Below are 5676 nucleotides of genomic sequence, written 5' to 3' on the forward strand. Positions count from 1 at the left end.
ACTTGCCCAGGAGGGGCCGGGTCATCCCTATGACGGTTCATCTTAATGAAGCCCAAGAGCATATTAACAATGGCGGTTCATAGATAGGCTTAGTAGAAGGCCCAAACCTGAAGGCGGCTTAAGGCCCACAAATATAAACCGCCATGTATATAAACTTGTATGGTAAGGCATGTAAGAAAGGTCACCGAGTCGGATACATTGTATAAGCTGGCCGGGACTCTGTAGGCCGCAGGGCATCAACCCGTGTATATAAGGGGACGACCGAGCAGCGGCTTAGGGCAAGAAAAGAACAGATTGAGAGCCGGGTCAAGCATATTCGCTCCCTGCTCATCGAAACCCTAGCAATACCACCTGCAACTGGATTAGGCTTTTACCTTCACCATAAGGGGCCGAACCAGTATAAACTCCTCCTGTCCTTTGTCCCGATTAACCCCTTTAATCCAACCTCATCGCGATGGCTCCATGACTAAGTCCAGGCACTAGGACATCTGCCGTGACAATTCCACGACAGTTGGCGCCCACCGTGGGGCTATCGCATGATAGTTTCAAGTTCTTAGAGGGCAGCTTCGAAGGGATCAAGGAATACGCCGTGGGCCGGATGACCAAGAGTCGTTGCGACAAGCTCTACATCGACGATGCAAGCTGGGGCCCCGAGGCCGGCTCAATCGAGTACGGGTATCAGGTCCCCTTCGGCGGAATTCACGTCTTCATCGGCAAGATCAGCGAACCTAGCCCTAAGCCGGACATCTGCACCGACATCATCGAGACGGCTCAGCGTGCGAGACCCGCCCGGGCTCGGCCTGCCATGAATCGTACCTTCGTGGGATTTATCCATGGAGAAGAACCTGAGGATAGATCGACATCTGGTGGTGACACGGTCGTTTATTCTGATGATGAATCATCCACCGGTGAGACCGGGTCATTGTATCAGCTGCAAGACGGCCGGCTTGGGGGCTGTTCCGATGGCGACAGTATTCCGGACCCCTGCGAGCCGCCGAACCGGGTTGCAATCTTCATGGTCGGTACACAGCCCGTGCATCACTCATCGACTGCGGCAGAGCTATTTTCTAGGTCAGCAACGACAACGGCTGCCGAGGCAAGAGGCCCTGAGCGCCCACCGGCTCAGGTTTTAACAGACTTGCTGGATAAGCTGACAACAGTGTTAACAGCGGTGGTTAACCCAGGGATCAAGATCAGCATAATGTGGCGATCGCAAAATTACATGATGAGATAGCACATGCCAAGGAGGAGCTAACCACAGAAAACACTAGGATGGCCGAGGAGCGGGCTGCTTTGGATGCACATGCGCAATGGATTCAGTCGCAGTCTTACCGGCTCATGCTAGATCAGAATGCTTCAAACGAATTCAGGAGGAGGAGGCATCAGACTCGTCTGCCCTCAGTTTATGAAGCAAGAAATCTCTTTAACACGCTAGGAGCAGGAACCAGTAACCCGGCAGTGGTAAACCGGGTCGAAGCACCTGGGACGGGCACGCCGGTTCGGCTGCGCATGACGGACCCACCTCGTCAGAACAATAACCCGCCACAGCACATGCCGACGCCATCGGGTCATTACTCTAACCCTTTGGATAACATGATTGCTGCGGCGTCACGATTGGCGGCTCTCCCGGTCGAAGGCGAGTCACCGATGGCGGTTGAAACACGAAGGGCTAGAGAGCTCCTTCAGACATCACTCGTATAGTAGCAGGCTTATTCTTACAGTCGTGACAGGATTCACTCCACCCCATGCCCGAGCCGGAGTTACAACAGGCATATTGATGACCCGGCTATGTCAAGCAGTGGGCGGAATCATAACCCGCCTCGTGCAGATGACCCGGCGGGTGGTGGCACTGATGCTAAGAATGTAGTGGATCAAGGTAGAGCACGTCGAGAGGCCGAGCTGGCAACACAGTATGCGGCCCGTTAACCTACTCTGGTTCATCCAACCACCTTTGTGGAGCCAGGGGTAACCTTTAGGAATTTGGGTGTGCCATGCTTAGTGCCGGCTCTACGTAATGAGCGTCTGCCCAAGGATTTCAAGGGTTCTCGCAAGGTGCCTAACTATAAAGCCGATTTACCCCCTGAGGCATGGATTGAGAGTTATGAGATGGCCATGGAATTGCTAGATGTCAGCGATGCTGCGTGTGCTAAATATTTCCCCCTGATGTTGGAAGGAATGGCCCGCACTTGGTTGAAGGGGCTCCCAGCCAATTCCATCGGGTCATGGGCCGAGTTAAAAGCCCGGTTCATCCAGAATTTCAAGGATACATGTAATAAGCCCATGTCAATTGTGGATTTAGCCTCCTGTTTCCAAGAAGAAGGTGAGTCGACAACCCATTGGGTGCGCCGGGTCTCAACAATCTTGCACTCGTCGAATCGCATCAATGCCGACTCAGCAGTGTTGATGTTGGAGAACAATTGCCATTTCACGCCCCTAAAGCAGAAATTAGGGCGGCTCAAACACCACTGCAATGACATGGGGACACTGATAGTGGCTCTGGTTAAGTATGCTGACTCTGATGGTACCAAGGACCCCGAGTCTGATGACGAAAAGCCGGGAAAGGGAAAGAAGAGCAGCAACATAAAGGGGCAGCAGCCTAACCCAGCGAACCAGGGAGGCAAGGTAAGCGCAAATTTGATAATAGTTTTGACTTTGTGGCTTACACCAATGCGCAGAATAATGGTCAGCGTCGTAAGGGTAAACCGCCCCCACGGGCCGGAGGATCCGGCTTCAATCTTGAACAGAAGCTAAATCAGCCCCGCCCAAGACATGGTACACGAGAAAGACTGTCTGGGCACCTCTGGAAGGATTGTTACATTATGAAGGAGTACAAGAATTCCAATATTTTTCAAGACAGTCATGGGCCAGGTGGCGGTTCAGGATCCAGTTCTCACGGACCAGGTTTTGGCGGTGGCGGCTCTAACTCTGGATTCCAAGGAAATCAAGGTAATCATGGTAACCAGGGTGGTTACAATCAACAGAGTAGTCAGGGGAGTCAACAACAACAACAGTCTAGTTATCAGAGCAACCCGAAGCAGTTGAATAGTGGACAATATCATGTCTTCACCACTAGCTTATGTAAGCATGACCAGAAGCTTCATAAGAGGGCAGTCAATGTCATTGAGCCAGCGGTTCCCCGTTACTTGCTCTGGTCTGAGCAACCCATTGTGTGGAGTCAGGAAGATCACCCACCTGGGGTTGATAATCCGAGCACTTGGCTTTGGTGGTCGCACCTCAGGTCGGAGGGTATAAGTTTACCAAGGTACTCATGGATGGAGGGAGCAGTATCAATATCTTTTATTATGAAACTTTCCATCGCATGGGGTTGACTGATAAAAATATTAAGCCGCCAAACATCGCGTGGTGCCTGGTAAGTCGGCGTACCCAGCTGGTAAGATAGCTCTGGAAGTTGCTTTTGGAGATGATCATGACTCTAGGTCAGAGACATTGACCTTTGAAGTAGTCAAGATTCACAGCTCGTATCACACTCTGTTTGGACGTCCGGCTTATGCCAAGTTCATGGCACGGCCTTGTTATGTTTATCTGCAGCTCAAGATGCCAGGTTACAAGGGGACCATTACAATGCATGGGAGCCGTAAGATAGCTCTAGAATGCGAAGAAGGTGATGCGGCTTATGCTAAGTCGGTTTGTGCAACGGAAGAGTTAAAATTCTATAAGGACAATTTTGATCCGGCGGATATGACATCTTTGAAAAAGCCAACTACAGAGCATGATCTGGTCTTAAAGTCTAAATCGGCAGATAATACCAAGATGGTTGATTTTGTTCCTGGCGATTCATCCAAGCACTTCAATATCAGTGCTAATCTGGATCGAAATAGGAAAGCGCGCTCATCGAGTTTATCCTTGAGAACCGGGACATCTTTGCATGGAAGCCTTCAGACATGCCGGGTGTACCCAGAGAACTCGCTGAGCACACTCTTAATATTGATCCAAAATTTAAGACGGTTAAGCAGTTTCTCCGCCGGTTTAACGAAGAGTGGCGGAAGGCCATTGGAGAGGAAGTGGCCCGGCTCTTGGCGGCCGGGTTTATCGTTGAAGTTTTCCATCCAGAGTGGTTGGCTAACCCGGTGCTGGTACTTAAAAAGAACGCCACGTATGTGTGTGGACTACACAGACTTGAATAAGGCTTGTCCGGCTGATCCTTTTGCTCTCCCTCGTATTGATCAGATTATTGATGCTACGGCGGGTTGTGAGCGTTTGAGTTTTTTGGATGCTTATTCTGGTTATCATCAGATCAAGATGGCAGTTAAGGACCAGGAGAAGACAACTTTCATAACTCCCTTTGGAGCCTTCTCCTATGTGTCTATGCCTTTTGGGCTCAACAGTGCCCACGCGACTTATCAGAGATGTGTGCAAAATTGCCTTCATGGTCAAATTGGGCGCAATGTTCATGCTTACGTGGATGATATTGTGGTGAAATCCAGAGAAAAAGAGACATTGATAGATGACTTGAAGGAAACCTTTGATAATCTCCGGGTTTATAAAATGATGCTTAACCCGGCCAAGTGTGTTTTTGGTGTGCCGGCAGGCAAGCTCTTGGTTTTTTTGCCATCTAACAGGGGCATTGAAGATAATCCGGAGAATATCAAAGCCATCACTTCTCTGGCTAAACCAGCGTGCATCAATGATGTGCAACATCTAGCGGGTCGTACTGCGGCATTAAGCCGGCTCATAAGCCGGTTGGGAGAGAAGACCATCCCTCTGTATCAGATGATGAAAAAGATAGATAACTTTGTCTGGAGTGATGCCGCTGATGAAGCGTTTGAGGACTTGAAGAAGCAACTAGCTGAGCCGCCTATTCTGGCTGCTCCTGTTGATAAAGAGCCATTATTGTTGTACGTAGCAGCCAATGCCCGGGCTGTTAGCATAGCTATTGTGGTGGAACGGAAGGAGGCAGGCAAGGAATATCCAGTTCAAAGGCTGGTTTACTACATCAATGAGGTGCTTATTGAGTCCAAGCAAAGATATCCGCACTGGAAGAAGCTTGCATATGGGGTGTTCATGGCCAGTCGGAAGATTAAGAAATATTTTCTGGGTCATCCCATCATTGTGGTTAGTTCTGCTCCTTTAGGGGACATTATTTAGAATAGAGAAGCCACAGGTCAGGTAGCCAAGTGGGCCATTGAGCTTGGTCCTCATGGTTTGAAATATATGCCTCGCACGGCCATAAAGTCTCAGGCGCTGGTGGATTTCATCAATGACTGGACAGAGCTGCAGATGCCTGAGGAAAAGCCAGATAACACATATTGGACTATTCACTTTGATGGGTCCATGCAATTGGAGGGATCGGGGGTTGGAGTTGTGCTCGCTTCCCCTCGAGGTGATAAATTTTGTTATGTTCTCCTTTTGATGTTCCCTTGCACTAACAATGCAACTGAATATGAGGCTTTGCTCCATGGTCTTTGGATGGCTAAGGAGATGAAGTTAAGCTGGGTTAGGTGCTTTGGCGACTCAGATTTGGTGGCTCGGCAAGTCTCTGGTACTTGGGATTCCAAGGATCCACTCATGGCGGCTTATCGACGAGAGGTGGACGTTATTGCTGGTCACTTCAAGGGTTATCAAGTTGAGCATGTTGATCGGAGGAAAATGAAGCGGCGGATGCTTTAAGCCGGTTGGGTTCTCAACGTAAACCGGTGCCGCCTAATGTCTTTCTTG

This window comes from Triticum dicoccoides, chromosome 7A (assembly GCF_002162155.2).
Source record: "Triticum dicoccoides isolate Atlit2015 ecotype Zavitan chromosome 7A, WEW_v2.0, whole genome shotgun sequence".
NCBI classification, from domain to species: Eukaryota; Viridiplantae; Streptophyta; class Magnoliopsida; order Poales; family Poaceae; genus Triticum; species Triticum dicoccoides.